This window comes from Scyliorhinus torazame, chromosome 14 (genome assembly GCF_047496885.1).
Source record: "Scyliorhinus torazame isolate Kashiwa2021f chromosome 14, sScyTor2.1, whole genome shotgun sequence".
Lineage (NCBI taxonomy): Eukaryota > Metazoa > Chordata > Chondrichthyes > Carcharhiniformes > Scyliorhinidae > Scyliorhinus > Scyliorhinus torazame.
The window spans coordinates 128492262-128511014 of NC_092720.1; the positions used below are offsets into that span (position 1 = coordinate 128492262).

Here is an 18753-nt window from a genome sequence, read left to right on the forward strand (position 1 = left end):
CTTAAGAAGGAGGTGCTGGCCCCGATGCTACAGGCAATTGTGGGGCTTAAGGAGGCACAAAAGACCCAGGAGATGGAGCTCCGCGTGGTGGAGCAGAAGGTGACGGACAACAAAGACGAGATCCTGGGCCTGGCGGTCAAAACGCAGACGCACGAGGCGCTCCACAAAAAGTGCATTGAAAGGATTGAAGTCCTAGAAAACAGATCACGGAGAAAGAACCTTCGGATCCTGGGTCTCCCCGAGGGAGTGGAATGAGCGGACGGCGGGGCTTACATGAGCACGATGCTACGCTCGCTAATGGGAGCTGAGGCCTCCTCGGGCCCCTTGGAAGTGGAAGGGGCTCATCGGGTCCCTGCGAGGAGACCAAAGACGGGAGAACCACATAGGGCGACGATCGTGCGATTTCATCGCTTCAATGACAGAGAGGTGGTTCTGAGATGGGCCAAAAAGGTACGAAGTAGTAGATGGGAGAATGCGGACTTCCGGGTGCGGCGATGACCAGCTAAGTCGCACGTTTCGGCAGCTCCCGGTGGAACGGACTTTTGGGCTCTTAATAAGAGCCCCAACGGCAATTTTAACGGCTAAAAGCACTGTGCGGTAAACCAGAAGGGAATCCCCCCTGGATACGGATGGAAAAAGGAGAGGAAAGTGGCCGGATTGCGGTGGATCCTTTAGAGCAGCGGCAAGGAAGGCAAGCAAAAACCAAGATGGCGTCGGAAGGTGGCAGTTTAATATGGGGCCCTGAACAACACGGGTTTTTTAAACGCTGCGTGGAAGAGCTTAAAAAGATGAAGAAGGAGCTGTTGGCCCCGATATTACAGGCGATTGAAGGGCTAAAAGATGAGCAAAAGACCCAGGAGCGGGAGCTTCGGGTCGTGAAGGCAAAGGCTGCCGAGAACGAGGACGATATACAGGGCCTGGTGGTGAAGACGGAGATGCACGAGGCACACCATAAACGATGTGTGGAAAGGCTGGAGGTGCTGGAGAATAATGCAAGGAGGAAGAATTTAAGGATTCTTGGTCTTCCTGAAGGTGCTGAAGGGGCGGACGTCGGGGCATATGTGAGCACGATGCTGCACTCGTTAATGGGAGCGGAGGCCCCGACGGGTCCGTTGGAGGTGGAGGGAGCATACCGAGTGATGGCGCGAGGACTGAGAGCAGGAGAAATTCCCAGAGCCATAGTGGTGAGATTCCTCTGTTTTAAGGACAGAGAGATGGTCCTCAGATGGGCAAAGAAAACTCGGAGCAGTAGGTGGGAGAACGTGGTGATCCGCGTATATCAAGACTGGAGTGCGGAGGTGGCGAGAAGGAGGGCGAGCTTTAATCGTGCCAAGGCGGTGCTTCATACAAAGATTAAATTTGGAATGCTGCAACCGGCAAGACTGTGGGTCACATATCAAGGGAAGCACCACTATTTTGAAACGGCGGATGAGGCGTGGACATTTATTGTTGAAGAGAAATTGGAATAAGCGGGTTATTAAAAAAGAACGTTTGAGACAAAGTGGTGGGGCGAATATGGGGGGCGAAGAGGAGGGAGAGATGATTTTTATGTTTTTAATCCTGCGACCCGGTAACTTTTCTCTCTTCCACAGGTTGTGGGGGAGGGAGGAAGGGAGGTGGAGGAGCTGGGGGGCGTTGGCCATTGGGGGCGGGGCCAAAAGGGAAGCGCGGGCTTTGTTCCCGCGCTATGATAATTATGGCGGGAATAGGGAAGCAGGAAGGAGGGGGCGTCGCACGGTGCGAGCCGAGGTCACGGGGGGAAGCCGAGGTCGGCCAGAGTTTGCTGACTTGTGGGAGCAACATGGGGGGTGTAACTACGCTAGTGGGGGATCTAGCGGGGGGGGGGGGGTGGGAGGGGGGATTTACTGGGTTGCTGCTGCTGGGGAGAAGGGGGAATGGTATGGGGTGGGGTGGGCGGGGCGGGAGGGCACCGCCTGGGGGGGACACAGCTGCGTGGGAACCGGGTGAGGAGCTGGATAAAAGGGGATGGCTAATCGACAAGGGGGAGGGGGGGTAAAAAGCCCCCCAACCCGGCTGATCACGTGGAATGTGAGAGGGCTGAACGGGCCAATAAAGAGGGCACGGGTACTCGCACACCTTAAGAAACGTAAGGCAGATGTGGTTATGTTACAGGAGACGCATTTGAAACTGATAGGCCAGGTTAGACTACGCAAAGGATGGGTGGGGCAGGTGTTTCATTCGGGGCTAGATGCGAAAAACAGGGGGGTGGCTATACTAGTGGGGAAGCGGGTAATGTTTGAGGCAAAGACCATAGTGGCGGATAGTGGGGGCAGATACGTGATGGTGAGTGGCAAATCACAGGGGGAGGCGGTGGTCTTAGTGAACGTATATGCCCCGAACTGGGATGATGCCAACTTTATGAGGCGCATGTTAGGACGTATCCCGGACCTAGAGGCGGGGAAGTTGGTAATGGGTGGAGATTTTAACACGGTGCTGGAACCAGGGCTGGACAGATCGAGGTCCAGGACTGGAAGGAGTCCGGCAGCAGCCAAGGTGCTTAAAGACTTTATGGAGCAGATGGGAGGAGTAGACCCATGGAGATTTAGCAGACCTAGGAGTAAGGAGTTTCCGTTTTTCTCCTATGTCCACAAAGTTTATTCGCGAATAGACTTTTTTGTTTTGGGAAGGGCGTTGATCCCGAAGGTGAGGGGGACGGAGTATACGGCTATAGCTATTTCGGATCACGCTCCACACTGGGTGGACTTGGAGATAGGGGAGGAAAAAGAACGCCGTCCACCCTGGAGAATGGACATGGGACTAATGGCGGATGAGGGGGTGTGTCTAAGGGTGAGGGGGTGTATTGAAAAGTACTTGGAACTCAATGATAATGGGGAGGTCCAGGTGGGAGTGGTCTGGGAGGCGCTGAAGGCAGTGGTTAGAGGGGAGCTGATATCAATCAGGGCACATAAAGGAAAGCAGGAGAGTAGGGAACGGGAGCGGTTGCTGCAAGAACTTCTGAGGGTGGACAGACAATATGCGGAGGCACCGGAGGAGGGACTGTACAGGGAAAGGCAAAGGCTACACGTAGAATTTGATTTGCTGACAACGGGTACTGCAGAGGCACAGTGGAGGAAGGCACAGGGTGTACAGTACGAATATGGGGAGAAGGTGAGCAGGTTGCTGGCCCACCAATTGAGGAAAAGGGGAGCAGCGAGGGAAATAGGGGGAGTGAGGGATGAGGAGGGAGAGATGGAGCGGGGAGCGGAGAGAGTGAATGGAGTGTTCAAGGCATTCTATGAAAGATTATATGAAGCTCAGCCCCCGGATGGGAAGGAGAGAATGATGTGTTTTCTGGACCAGCTGGAATTTCCAAGGGGGAGGAGCAGGAGAGGGTGGGACTGGGAGCACAGATCGAAATGGAGGAAGTAGTGAAAGGAATTAGGAGCATGCAGGCGGGGAAGGCCCCGGGACCGGATGGATTCCCAGTTGAATTTTACAGGAAATATGTGGACTTGCTCGCCCCGCTACTGATGAGAACCTTTAATGAGGCGAGGGAAAGGTGACAGCTGCCCCCGACTATGTCAGAGGCAACGATATCGCTTCTCCTAAAGAAGGAAAAAGACCCGCTGCAATGCGGGTCCTATAGGCCTATTTCCCTCCTGAACGTAGACGCTAAGATTCTGGCCAAGGTAATGGCAATGAGGATAGAGGATTGTGTCCCGGGGGTGGTCCATGAGGACCAAACTGGGTTTGTGAAGGGGAGAAAGCTGAATACGAATATACGGAGGCTGCTAGGGGTAATGATGATGCCCCCACCAAAGGGGGAAGCGGAGATAGTGGTGGCGATGGATGCTGAGGAAGCATTTGATAGAGTGGAGTGGGATTATTTGTGGGAGGTGCTGAGGAGATTTGGCTTTGGAGATGAGTATATTAGATGGGTACAGCTGCTGTATAGGGCCCCGATGGCGAGCGTGGTCATGAATGGACGGGGGTCTGCTTATTTTCGGCTCCATAGAGGGACGAGGCAGGGATGTCCTCTGTCCCCATTATTGTTTGCACTGGCGATTGAGCCCCTGGCAATAGCATTGAGGGGTTCCAGGAAGTGGAGGGGAGTACTCAGGGGAGGAGAACAACACCGGGTATCTCTGTATGCGGACGATTTGCTGTTGTCTGTGGCGGACCCGGCGGAGGGGATGCCAGAGATAATGCGGATACTTGGGGAGTTTGGAGAATTTTCAGGATATAAACTGAACATGGGGAAAAGTGAGTTGTTTGTGGTGCATCCAGGGGAGCAGAGCAGAGAAATAGAGGACTTACCGCTGAGGAAGGTAACAAGGGACTTTCGCTACTTGGGGATCCAGATAGCCAAGAATTGGGGTACATTGCATAGGTTAAATTTAACGCGGTTGGTGGAACAGATGGAGGAGGACTTCAAAAGATGGGACATGGTCCCTGTCACTGGCAGGGAGGGTGCAGGCGGTTAAAATGGTGGTCCTCCCGAGATTCCTCTTTGTGTTTCAGTGCCTCCCGGTGGTGATCACGAAGGCTTTTTTCAAAAGGATTGAGAAGAGTATCATGAGTTTTGTGTGGGCCGGGAAGACCCCGAGAGTGAGGAAGGGATTTTTGCAGCGTAGTAGGGATAGGGGGGGGCTGGCACTACCGAGCCTCAGTGAGTACTACTGGGCCGCCAATATCTCAATGGTATGTAAGTGGATGGGAGAAGAGGAGGGAGCGGCGTGGAAGAGATTGGAGAGGGCGTCCTGCAGGGGGACTAGCCTACAAGCTATGGTGACGGCGCCGTTGCCGTTCTCACCGAAGAAATACACCACAAGCCCGGTGGTGGTGGCTACTCTGAAAATTTGGGGGCAGTGGAGACGGCATGGGGGAAAGACGGGAGCCTCGGTGTGGTCCCTGATAAGAAATAATTATAGGTTTGCTCCGGGGAGAATGGATGGGGGATTTGGAACATGGCAAAGAGCAGGAGTAACACAATTGAGAGATCTGTTTGTAGATGGGACGTTTGCAAGTCTGGGAGCGCTGACCAAAAAATATGGGTTGCCCCAAGGGAATGCATTCCGGTATGTGCAACTGAGGGCTTTTGCAAGGCAACAGGTGAGAGAATTCCCGCAGCTCCCGACGCAGGAGGTGCAGGACAGAGTGATCTCAAAGACATGGGTGGGGGACGGTAAGGTATCAGACATATATAGGGAAATGAGGGACGAGGGGGAGATTATGGTAGATGAGCTGAAAGGGAAATGGGAAGAAGAGCTGGGGGAGGAGATTGAGGAGGGGCTGTGGGCTGATGCCCTAAGTAGGGTAAACACATCGTCCTCGTGTGCCAGGCTAAGCCTGATACAATTTAAGGTGTTACACAGGGCGCATATGACTGGAGCACGGCTCAGTAAATTTTTTGGAGTAGAGGATAGGTGTGCGAGATGCTCGAGAAGCCCAGCGAATCACACCCACATGTTCTGGTCATGTCCGGCACTACAGGGGTTTTGGGTGGGGGTGACAAAGGTGCTTTCGAAGGTGGTGGGGGTCCAGGTCGAACCAAGCTGGGGGTTGGCTATATTCGGGGTTGCAGAAGAGCCGGGAGTGCAGGAGGCGAAAGAGGCTGATGTTTTGGCCTTTGCATCCCTAGTAGCCCGGCGCAGGATACTGTTGATGTGGAAGGAAGCCAAGCCCCCGGGTGTGGAGACCTGGATAAATGACATGGCAGGGTTTATAAAGCTGGAACGGATTAAGTTCGTCCTAAGGGGATCGGCTCAAGGGTTCACCAGGCGGTGGCAACCGTTCGTCGAATACCTCACAGAAAGATAGAGGGAATGGAAAAGAAGAAGACAGCAGCAGCAACCCGGGGGGGTGGGGGGGGGGGGGGGGAAGAGGAACCAGAAGGACTCTCAGGGATGTTAGTGTATAAGTATAATATGTATAGGTTGTTGTTATAGGTAATTGTATACTGGACTGCTGAAGTGTATTTCTGGAGAGTATTTACTTGGGACAAGGCAGTTGCCATTTAGTTTTGTTTTTTAATTTTGATGTTGTTTATATATTATTTATTTCTTGTTTAAAAAACTGGCCATTGTTATTTATATTGTTTTATTACGGTGTAAAAGATACACAATGTACTGTTATGGTTGGCCAAAAATTTTGAATAAAATATATTTAAAAAAAGCTAATGGGAGAATGTGGTGGTACGGGTGTACCAGGATTGGAGTGCGGAGGTGGCGAGAAGGAGGGCGAGATTTAATCGAGCCAAGGAGGTGCTACACAAGAAGAAGGTGAAGTTCGGGATGCTGCAGCCGGCGCGACTGTGGGTCACGCACCAGGAGAGGCATCACTACTTCAAAACGGCGGAAGAAGCATGGACCTTTATTAAAGACGAGAAACTGGATCAGAACTGAGGGACTGATGTTAGAGGGGAAATGACAATGCCGATGTATATAGAGAAGTAAATTGGGAAGGGGGGGGGGGGGGGACACTAAGAAATGTGGGCGCCGGTGGGGGGGAAGAAGACATAGGCGGGGATGGGGAATGGGAGTGGGGCGGCAGAGGGAGCTGCGCCACAAGGGGCGGGACAACTATAGAGAACACGGGGCTTACTGTTCTTGTTCCCGCGCCAGAAAGATGATGGCGGGAAGATAGGCGCAAGGTAGATGGGAGTTCCCCACACGGGGGGGTCAAGGAGAGAGCGGGAGAAGCCGGGGTCAGTTGAAGTCAGCTGACTTTCGGAAGCAATATGGGGGGAGCAATCATGCTAGATGGGGGGAGGTGGGGGGGAGGATAACTGGGTTGCTGCTGCAGAAATCAAAGAGGAACTGGTAAAAGAAAGGGTGGTCGGGGCTGGAATGCGCCGCCTGGGGAACGGGTGGGAGCGCGGAACCGGGACGTGGGACTGGCCTAGAGAGGGTGATGGCTAGTCGACACGGGAAGGGGGCAGGTAGCCCCCCAATTCGGCTGATTACGTGGAACGTGAGAGGCCTAAATGGGCCGATTAAAAGGGCCCGAGTGTTCGCGCACTTGAAAGGACTGAGGGCAGACGTGGCTATGCTTCAGGAGACGCACCTGAAGGTGGTGGACCAAGTTAGGTTAAGGAAAGGATGGGTGGGACAGGTGTTCCACTCAGGGCTGGATGCAAAGAACAGAGGGGTGGCCATACTGGTAGGGAAACGGGTGTCATTCGAAGCTAGGAACATTGTAGCAGATAGCGGAGGCAGATATGTGATGGTGAGTGGCAGACTGGAGGGAATGGAGGTCGTGTTGGTTAACGTATATGCCCCGAATTGGGATGATGCGGGATTTATGAAGCGGATGCTGGGACGTATCCCGGACCTGGAGGTAGGAAACCTGATAATGGGGGGGGACTTCAACACCGTGTTGGACCCAGGGTTATATAGATCTAGATCTACGACCGGAAGAAGGCCGGCAGCGGCCAAGGTGCTTAGGGGGTTTATGGACCAAATGGGGGGAGTGGATCCGTGGCGATTTGTTAGGCCGAAGGCCAAAGAGTTCTCCTTCTCCCATGTTCACAAGGTGTATTCCCGGATAGATTTCTTTGTTTTGGGAAGGTCGCTGATCTCAAGGGTGGAAGAAACTGAGTATTCAGCCATAGCTGTTTCAGATCATGCCCCACACTGGGTGGACCTGGAACTAGGAGAGGAGAGGGAGCAGCGTTCACTCTGGCGACTGGATGTGGGATTACTGGCGGATGAGGGAGTCTGCGGAAGGGTGCGGGGATGTATCGAAAGATGCCTGGAGGCCAATGACAACGGGGAGGTCCGAGTGGGAGTAGTATGGGAAGCACTAAAGGCGGTGGTCAGAGGAGAGCTGATCTCCATCAGGGCCCACAAGGGGAAAATAGAGGCCAAGGAAAGGGAAAGACTACTGGGGGAGATTTTGAGGGTAGATAAAGAATACACGGAGGCCCCGGAGGAAGGACTATACAGGGAGAGACGACGACTCCAGACGGAGTTCGACCTGTTGACCACAAGGGGGGCGGAGGCACAGTGGAGGAAGGCACAGGGGATGAGATATGAATATGGGGAAAAGGCGAGTCGCCTGTTGGCCCATCAGCTGCGAAAGAGGACAGCGGCGAGGGAGATAGGGGGAATTAGGGATGAAAAGGGAGCTACGGTGCGGAGAGCAGGGAAGATAAACGAGGTGTTTAAGACCTTTTACGAGAGACTTTATAGGTCTCAACCCCCGGAGGGAAAAGAGGAGATGCGGCAGTTTTTGGACTAATTAAGGTTCCCGAGGGTGGAGGAGCAGGAGGTGGAAGGCCTGGGGGCGCCAATTGGGGTGGACGAGGTTACCAAAGGGCTGGGGAACATGCAGGCAGGGAAGGCCCCGGGACCAGATGGGTTCCCGGTGGAATTTTATAGAAAATATGTGGACTTGTTGGCCCCGCTGTTGGTAAGGACTTTTAACGAGGCAAGAGAAGGGGGGACCCTACCTCCGACAATGTTAGAGGCAACGGTATCGCTAATCTTGAAGCGGGATAAAGATCCGCTGCAGTGCGGGTCCTATAGGCCTATCTCACTGCTAAATGTGGACGCCAAGTTGCTAGCAAAGGTGCTGGCAACGAGGATAGAGGATTGTGTCCCGGGGGTGGTGCACGAAGACCAGACAGGGTTCGTAAAGGGGAGACAACTAAATGTCAATGTGCTACGGCTATTAGGGGTGATAATGATGCCCCCAGTAGAGGGGGAGGCAGAGATAGTGGCGGCAATGGATGCAGAGAAGACATTTGATAGGGTGGAGTGGGAGTATCTATGGGAGGTGCTGAGGAGGTTCGGGTTCGGGGACGGGTTTGTCAGCTGGGTTAAACTCCTCTATGGGGCCCCAACGGCAAGTGTGGTCACAGGTCGGAGTATTTTCGACTATACAGGGGAACAAGACAGGGATGCCCGCTGTCCCCATTACTGTTCGCGTTGGCAATTGAACCACTGGCCATAGCGCTGAGAGACTCCAGAAAATGGGGAGGGGTGATTAGAGGGGGAGAGGAACACCGAGTGTCACTCTACGCGGACGACCTACTGCTGTATGTGACGGACCCAGTGGGGGGGATGACAGAGGTCATGCAGATATTGAGGGAGTTTGGAGATTTCTCGGGATGTAGGCTTAACATGGGAAAGAGTGAGCTTTTTGTGATACACCCTGGGGACCAGAGTAGAGGGATAGATGGCCTACCGCTAAGGAGAGTGGAAAGAAACTTTTGATACCTGGGGATTCAGATAGCCAGGAGCTGGGGAACCTTACACAGACTTAATCTGACACGACTGGTGGAACAAATGGAAGAGGATTTCAAAAGGTGGGACATGCAGCCGCTGTCACTGGCGAGCAGAGTGCAGGCAATTAAGATGATGGTCCTCCCAAGGTTCCTATTTGTGTTCCAATGTCTCCCTATACTGATCACTAAGGCCTTTTTTAAAAAAATAGATAGGAGCATCACGAGCTTCGTGTGGGCATGGAAGGTCCCCAGGGTAAGGAGGGGGTTCCTACAACGTAGTAGAGACAGAGGGGGACTGGCCTTGCCGAATTTGGGCGACTACTACTGGGCCGCCAATGCGGTGATGATTCGTAAATGGATGATAGAGGGAGAGGGAGCGGCGTGGAAAAGATTGGAGATGAAGTCCTGTAAAACGACGAGTTTAAAAGCGCTGGGGACGGCGCCACTACCGCTCTCACCAAAAAAATTTACCACGAACCCAGCGGTGGCAGCAACATTAAGTATCTGGGGGCAATGGAGGCGACAGAGGGGTGTGCTGGGAGCCTCGTTGGGGTCCCCGATCAGGAACAACCATAGGTTTGCCCCAGGGAGGCTGGATGGAGGATTCCAGAGCTGGCACCAGGTAGGAATCAGGAGAGTGGGAGATTTATTTATAGACAGGACGTTTGCGAGCTTGGGAGCGCTTGAGGAAAAGTATAAGCTGCCCCGGGGAAATTTCTTTAGGTATATGCAGGTGAGGGCGTTCACAAGGCAACAGGTGAGGGAATTTCCGCTGCTCCCGACACAGGGGATCCAGGATAGAGTGCTTTCGGGGGTGTAGGTCGGGGAGGGCAAAGTGTCAGAGATATACCGGGAGATGAGAGAAGAGGGGGAGGAGTTGGTGGGTGAACTGAAGGGAAAATGGGAAGAAGAGCTCGGGGAGGAGATTGAGGAGGGTTTGTGGGCTGATGCCCCAAGCAGGGTAAATTCCTCTTCCTCGTGTGCCAGGCTTAGCCTGATCCAATTTAAGGTGCTGCATAGAGCACACATAACGGGAGCAAGGTTGAGCAGGTTCTTCGGAGTGGAGGACAAGTGTGGGAGGTGCGGGGGAAGCCCGGCGAACCACACACATATGTTTTGGTTGTGTCCGGCACTGGAGGGGTATTGGAGGGGAGTGACGGGAGTGATCTCGAAGGTGGTGAAGGTCCGGGTCAAACCAGGCTGGGGGTTAGCTTTATTTGGAGTTGCGGATGAGCCGGGAGTGCAGGAGGCGAAAGAGGCCGATGTCGTGGCCTTTGCGTCCCTAGTAGCCCGGCGTAGGATTTTACTCATGTGGAAGGAAGCGAAACCCCCCGGACTGGAGGCCTGGATAAACGATATGGCGGGGTTCATAAAACTGGAGCAGATGAAGTTTGCGCTGAGAGGATCGGCTCAAGGGTTCACCAGGCGGTGGCAACCGTTCCTCGACTACCTAGCGGAACGTTAGAGGGAAGATAGATGACCAGCAGCAGCAACCCGGGGGGGGGGGGGGGGGGTAAATTGTTTGGGTTTTTGGAGGGGGAGAGGGGACGGGGGGGGGAGTATTACTTTGTGTTATTTGGTTAGTTTACCATGTTAGTTACACAATGTTATATTGTAGTTATCATGTTACTTGTTTTTTTTTGATTTGTAAGGGAAAAAAATTGTGTTTGAAAACTTTAATAAATATATTTTTTTTAAAAAGCAAAGTGATCTTCTCCAAAGTGAGATTATGCTTGCAAAGAGAGGTTTCATATCTCCATCCATGATTTCCTGAGATAGAATTTTAGACAGTGCAGTTTACTGTTGCCTGAGAAGAAAATCAAAGCCCCCCCCAATTGTCTGAAGGCAATCCAAATAACAGACTTTAAAAAAAGTCGACACTGAATTATAAATTTGAAAATAACACATTCTGCATCCCAGGCAAGGATACTGGACACGATTCTCCCAAAAGGGAACAAACTCCCTGAGCAAGCGCGTTTAGCCATGTATTTCCTGGAACTTGCAGTGCTGAAAACCATGTGACTATTGAATAAGGGGCCTGAACAGGGAATGCGTGGCCGAGGCCGCACATAGCCCTGTTTTGTACACTGGGGAGCTCTGCTCGCCGGATCTCCCCAGTGTAGCGAGAGATCGGGACGCCATTTTTAAATCCCCGAGGCCCCTGAAACAATCCCGACCTCCCCAGCCCGAACGCAATATGGGAAGGTCCCTGTGCCCCTCCCCCACCAAACACCTAAGCTGGGCAACCCTGGCCCGATCGGCACTGCACCATGGCAGTGCCAACCTGCCACCCTGGTGATGCCCATGCCAGCTGTCAGTGCCCAGGTGTCACAGCCAGGGTACCCAGATGGCACCAGCAGTGCCAGGGCACCACCCTGCCTGAAGGGCATGCAGATGCCCTTGGAGACCCCCACAAGTGCCGTTCCGTCTGGTCCCCTTTTGTGGGGACCAATACCAAACGGCACTCGCCCAATGCCTCTGAGGTGAAGGGGTTGAATCCCAAAGCCTTAGGAAGCTCGAGAATCAGCACATTAGAGTGAGGATTACTGCCTTGCTCCAATATGCGGATTTGCCAAAGTCACCTCACAACGTTTCACGAGATCGCGCTGAATCTCGCCAGCCGTGGTTGAGCCGGTTAGATCCCGGGAGTGGGGTCTCCTGGTTTTCAACTGCCACGCTGCGCTGCGGCGAGCTGCTTTTCCGCGCAGGGAGGCTGTTGGATCGCGCCCTCTAGTCCCAAAGAGTCATATTAGGCTTGAAATGTTAACTATTTCTCTCTCCAGAGATGCTGCCAGCCCTGCTGAGCTTTTCAAGCATTTTCTGTTTTTACTGCAGATTTCCATCATCTGCAGCATTTTGCTTTTATTCAGGATTTTAGGTCATTGTTTAGAGGTTGAAAATAAGGTGGTCATCTTAGGGAGGTACTGTGGGTAATTCAGGGGGGCTCAAAAATAATCTTCAAGAATGAGCCCACTATGCAGTGGGACAAGAGATCTCACGTCCTGTCAAATGCTTTGAGATTAGTCAATCAAATTAATTCTCCAGCTAATGAGGAAGGTGCTATACAGATACACCTCATCAATTTTAAATCTGTTTGACAGGCCGAGGGGCTCAATCCTCAGGTATGTCTTTTTTTATTGCAGTTCCTGCATTTGGATGTGAACCTAACCATTTATATTCAGTGAAGGTTGAATAGATGAGGAAAAATGTTTTATTCAGCTTGTGTAAACAAATTTTAACACCGACTCCCAAAACCAAATCATCCACAGGGAAATGTCTGCTTACTTTTGCCCACAAAACAATCTTTATACAATCCTTACAATGAATTATACAGTCCTTGTACCTGATGAGCATAGCTGGCAGCCGAGGTTGACTAACTCGACACATGGAAGGTGGCCCAACAACAACAGCAGGTTATAACATTGTACAGCTTAGTTTGCACACATGTACTTGCAACATTGAGAGACAGGATATCAAAGTCGCTGCTGTTTTCTCAACACCCATTTCGTGCAGCCGCTGCCCAGTACAAATTCCCAACATTGACAGCAGCAGAGGTGCGGTTACCAATGCATAACTGTAGTTGTAAATATTCTCAACGGACATCAACTGCATATAGGCATTACTGCAGCCTCGCAAATGGCAACAGCAAAAGCTGCTAAAACAGATAGTAAGAGCTATAAAAACAGGAACATGAAAAGAAACTTGCATGGGTATCAAGTACAAAATGCTTTTACACATTTATATTAGGAATAAAAGAGGGTGGTAAGGAGCAATGTGGGTCCCTTGAACATTAACAATGGTGATGCTGTCAATGAAAGTAAGGAAATGCAGACATGTTGAACTTTGCGTCAGTATCTGCAGTAGAGGGAGATCAGCGTGATATTGTGAGGAAAACTATTACTGAATAAGGGACAAACTCACCAAAATTAGGGTCAGCACAATTACAGACAAGAGAAGATAATGGCACTAGAGTGACAAACTCCCTGGACCAGATGGTTCCCATCCTAGGGTTTTAAAGGAAATAGGTGGGAACATTGAAGACTCTCTTACAACCATGTTCCAAAGTGCTCGTGATTCAGAAATCATTCCTTCAGTGGATAAGGGAATGCCAATGAATGTTATTTATATGGACTCCCAGAAGGCATTTGCTGAAGTCTATCGTAAGAGGCTGTTGACTGAAGGTGAAGCCCATTGAATTGTAGGAAAACTATTGACCTGATTAGGAAGTAGATTGGGTGGTACTTTGCAACATTCAGAGGACATAAGAAGATGAATTATTTCTTTACGAAAGAACACTTGCCCCCTGCTTTGCTCACTGGTCCCTTAGGGAGTTGCACTGTTTCTCAGGTCATGGCTGGTTAATCATCAGAAACAGCCTCCAGAAACTGATATTTTCTGTTCCTGGGGTTTCACTGTGTTGAGTGTTGCTGGAGAGTCCTTCTGCTTTAGCCGTTTGAACACTGACTCCCTCGCGCAGCTCAACATATGATATGATATGTTGTGTTGCCCTATTATGTATTTTCTTTTATTCCCTTTTCTTCTCATGTACTTAATGATCTGTTGAGCTGCTCGCAGAAAAATACTTTTCACTGTACCTCGGTACACGTGACAATAAACAAATCCAATCCAATCCAACATCAGATAGCAAACCATGAAGCCAGATTGAAGTCATTGCCAGTTACTCAGAGATGGGCCAAACAGCCTGCCCTATGCATCAATATCTGTACTGAATTCGGACCTGGTTAACCAAAGTAGTGTTAACTGTCAAGGCCAACAAACATAATTTTGGATTTGGCTGAAGTATTTTACCAAGGCGACTGTCTGAGGGAAAGGTCAGTCTTGAGCTGGCAAAAGGGGAACACAATTAGAAAATCGGCTTGTGTCACATCAAGAAACAAGTGCAGGCAATCTCCAAGTTGTCGAGCAAGATGGCCAATTAATAGTAACATTATTGTTCCATTAACAAACTGAACCAATAAAATGAAGCCAAATTAGTCAGTGTGGAAGTATATTTGTAAAGAGGCAGTCCTGATTAGATTCATGTTTTTGTCGTCTATATGAGTATGTTAGACATGGGCACTGGTGCTGTACGGAGCCAGGTTAAGGATCTTCAGTAGGATTGTTTGGTTATTTACCAGCGTTATGAATCATACTAACATGGGAAATGGCAGATTGAGTAAATGGAGAAGAATGCCACCTGGATGAACCTCAACAATTGTACATCCCCGTCTGGCGCAAGAGTAGGACGGGGAAGGTGGCTCAAGCATAGTTCAGGGATAGTGGAGCCATATAAATTGGCCAGAAAAAGCAGCAAGCCTGAGGAGTTGGAGAAATTTAAAATTCAGCAGAGGAGGACAAAGGGTTTAATTTGGAAAGGAAAAATAGAAAAGAGAGTAAGCTTTCAGAAAACATAAGAACTGATTGCAGAAGCTTCTATAGATATGTGAAGAGAAAAAGACTGGTGAAGATAAATGTAGGTCCCTTAGTTAGAATCAGGGGAATTCATAATAGGCAGCAAAGAGATGGCACACCAGTTGAACAATTACTTTGGATCTGTCTTCACTAAGGAGGACATAAATAACCTTCCGAAAATACTAGGGGACAAGAGGGTGCAGCATGAAGGGGGAACTGAAGAAAATCCTTATTAGTCAGGAAATTGTATTGGGGAAATTGATGGGATTAAAAACTGCTATGTCCCCAAGGCCAGATGCTCTGCATCTCAGAGTACTTAAGGAAGTGGCCCTAGAAATAGTTGACGCATTGGTGATCATTTTCCAGCATTCTATAGACTCTGGAAGAGTTCCAATGGATTGGAGGATAGCTAATGCAACCCCATGTTTTAAAAAAGGAGGGAGAGAAAACAAGGGATTATTGACCAGTTAGCTTGATATTGGTGGTGGGAGAAATGCTGTAGTCAATTATTAAGGATGAAATAACTGAGCATTTGGAAAATGGGGACAGGATTGGTCCAAGTCAGCATGGATTCACTAAAGGGAAATCATGTTTGACAAATCTTCTGGACTTTTTTGAGGATATGACCAGTAGCGTGGACAGGGGTGAGCCAGTGGATGTTGTGTATCTGGACTTTCAAAAGGCTTTTGACAAGATCTTACACAAGAGATTAGTAAGCAAAATTAAAGCTCATGGTATTGTGGGTAATATTGACGTGGATAGAGAATTAGTTGGCAGACAGGAAGCAGAGAGTGGGAATAAATGGGGCCTTTTCAGAGTGGCAGGCAATGACTAGTGGGGTACCGCAGGGTTCAGTGCTGGGTCCCCAACCGTTCACAATATACATTAATGATTTGGACCAAGGAATTGCATGCAACATCTCCAAATTTGCAGATGACACTAAACCGGATGGCAATGTGTGCTGTGAGGAGGATGCACAGAGGCTGCAGGTGACTTGGACAGACTGGCTGAGTGGGCAAATACAATATAATGTGGGTAAATGTGGGGTTATCCACTTTGGTGGCAAAAACAGGAAGGCAGATTATTATTTGAATGGTGGCAGTTTAGGAAAAGGGGAAGTGCAACGAGATGTGGGTGTCATGGTGGAACAGTCGCTGAAGATTGGCATGCATGTACAGCAGGCGATGAGCAAAGCTGATGGCATGCTGGCCTTCATAGCGAGAGGAGATACAGGAGTTGGGATGTATTGCTGCAGTTATACAGGGCCTTGGGGAGGCCACACCTTGAGTATTGCATGCAGTTTAGGTCTCTCAGTTTGAGGAAAGACATTCTTGCTAGTGAGGGCGTCCAGTGAAGGTTCACCAGACTAATTCACTGGATGGCACGACTGACATATGATGAAAGACTGGATCGACTGGACTCGTACTCACTGGAGTTTAGAAGAATGTGGGGAGATCTCATAGAAACATATAAAATCCTGATTGGACTGGGAAGGCTGAATGCGGGAAGAATATTCCCGATGTTGGGGACGTCGCGAATTAGGGGTCACGGCCTAAGAATAGGGGGTTAAGCCATTCAGGATTGAGATGAGGAAAAACGTCTTCTCTGAGAGTTGTGAACTTATGGAATTCTCCACCAGAGAAGCTGTTGAGGCCAGTTTGTTGGATATATTCAAACGGGAACTAGACGTGGCCTGGCCGGTTATAGGGATCAATGGATATGGTGAGAAACCGGGAGCGGGATACTAAATTTGCATGATTAACCATGATCATATTGAATGGTGGCGCAGGCTCGAAGGGCCGAATGGCCTACCCCACACCTATTTTCTACGTTTCTATTCCAAAAGTCAAGGCATACTTCTATATAACATTTACAATTTGTACTGCCCTTAGTTTGGGGAAACTTGACATGGTACAAAAACACACATCAACACTGAGTTAGTGGATAAATTCGACATCAGGGGCGAAATTCTCCCCCAACGGCGGGATGTCCGCCGACTGGCGCCAAAGACGGCACCAATCAGACGGGCATCACGCCGGCCCAAAGGTGCGGAATGCTCCGCATCTTTGGCGGCCTAGCCCCAACATTGAGGGGCTAGGCCGACACCGGAGGGATTTCCGCCCCGCCAGCTGGCGGAAATGCCGTTTGTTGCCCCGCCAGCTGGCGTGGAAATGCGGCACATGCGCGGGAGCGTCAGCGGCCGCTGTCAGTTTCCCGCGCATGCGCAGTGCGGAGAGTCTCTTCCGCCTCCGCCATGGTGGAGGCTGTGGCGGAGGCGGAAGGGAAAGAGTGCCCCCACGGAACAGGCCCGCCCGCGGATCGGTGGGCCCCGATCGCGGGCCAGGCCACCGTGGGGGCACCCCCCGGGGTCAGATCGTCCCGCGCCCCCCCCAGGACCCCGGAGCCCGCCCACACCGCCTGGTCCCGCCGGTAAATACCAGGTTTGATTTACGTCGGCGGGACAGGCAATTTCTGGGCGGGACTTCGGCCCATCCGGGCCGGAGAATCCAGCGGGGGGTCCCGCCAACCGGCGCGGCCCGATTCCCGCCCCCGCCCAATCTCCGGTACCGGAGACTTCGGCGGGGGCGGGATTCACGGCGGCCAACGTCCATTCTCCGACCCGGTGGGGGGGTCGGAGAATGCCGCCCCAGAACTCCAAGATCTCATTGCTTTGGTGTAGAATTCATTCTTCCAACGAGGCAACCCGACTTTCCAAATTTTCAAGCTCACAAAACCAAAACAAGCAAACAAGGACAATAAGTACAATATGACCGAGTTGGCCAGGCTTTGACGGTTGGTTTGTCAGGGTGCAGGAGTTATATGCGGCCTACAGGCTTTGATATTCCTGAAAAGGACAAGTATCCTTAATGTAAGCATTTTGATGGTAAAACTAATCATGAGTGAATGCATCAGTATAAATAATTGTTGCAAATCCAGTCAAGCAAGCCGTTTGTCTATAAAGAGTTGAATGGAAAACAGCTCAAACATAAGCCGCGCACATCTGAGGTCACAGGCCGGCATTTTCATGCTTCTGAGCTTGTTGATTATGAAGATTGTCGACACTGTTTAAATGTAAAATCCCAGTCTTATGGACTGACCTTCAAAGCTGGGCCTGGTGGTTGCAGAGCCTTGGGAAACAGAACAAATCTCTGTCGTTGATTCCTAAAACGTCAATTCAGTCTGTTCCCCGACGAATATCTGCTGATCTTTCTGAAAAGTATTTTAATCTCAAGGATGGGAAATGCATTTTGAAAAGACTCTGTCTGGCTGATTTGTCTGCCTAAGCTTTGTGGGTTGATCTTGAATTGATTCAAGGTGTTGTTTATACCGCTGCATCTGTCCATAAACCTGTTTTCAGTTTATGCTGTTACCAAAAGTATCTGGCATGGCTGATGCTAGTCTGCTGAAACAATGTAAGGTACGATCCAAACACCATAAAAGAGTTCATTGTTCGCCAGGGTAAGCTATCCCTGGAAGGGACTATAGTGAACCTTCTGTAAAAAAGCAAAATGTCTGGACAGAGCTTGAATTGCAACTTTGCATTTCCAAATTGTCTTGAATAAATGGGGCCAGCTCTGGATCCATGGACCTGACATACTGCTAGCAGCAGTGCTTGATGGATTGTTGCCAATTTCCAGGCAGAGTGGTTCCAAGAACATTACAATTGGGTGATATTTAAAACCCGATTTTCAAATCTATACAAAAAAAACACTTTGGAATCTTCAAACTGATCAAAATCTGGTTCCTGTCTGCCTTGAGATGAGCACAGCTGATCTCAACATCTCTGCCCAAATTCATTCCCGCACTGGTCGCAACCCTGTTCAAATCTACAAATGGAATTTTAAGACTCATTCCTTCATGTTAAAACTGATCTGGAGGACTGGAGGCATGAAAGCTAATTAGCTCAAGTAAAGGGTGAACCAGGCTATCTCTTGGCAGATTCTATCTTCAGGCCGACACACAGTTTAAAAAAAATTAACCTAAGGGATGTGGGCGTCGATGGCTAGACCAGCATTTATTGCCATCTTTAGTTACCCTTGAGAACGTGGTGGTGAGCTGCCTTCTTGAACTGCTGCAGTCCCTGAAGTGTAGGTACACCCAGTGCTGTTAGGGAGGGAATTCCAGGATTTTGACTCAGCGACAATGAAGGA

General features: G+C 50.3%; 1 protein-coding gene across 4 annotated transcripts in view; it reads right to left on the minus strand.

The window, feature by feature from the left end:
* Nucleotides 1-18753, minus strand: part of wdr33 (WD repeat domain 33) — a 178254-nt gene that overhangs the window by 5801 nt on the left and 153700 nt on the right. The gene's annotated exons all lie outside the window — the stretch shown is intronic.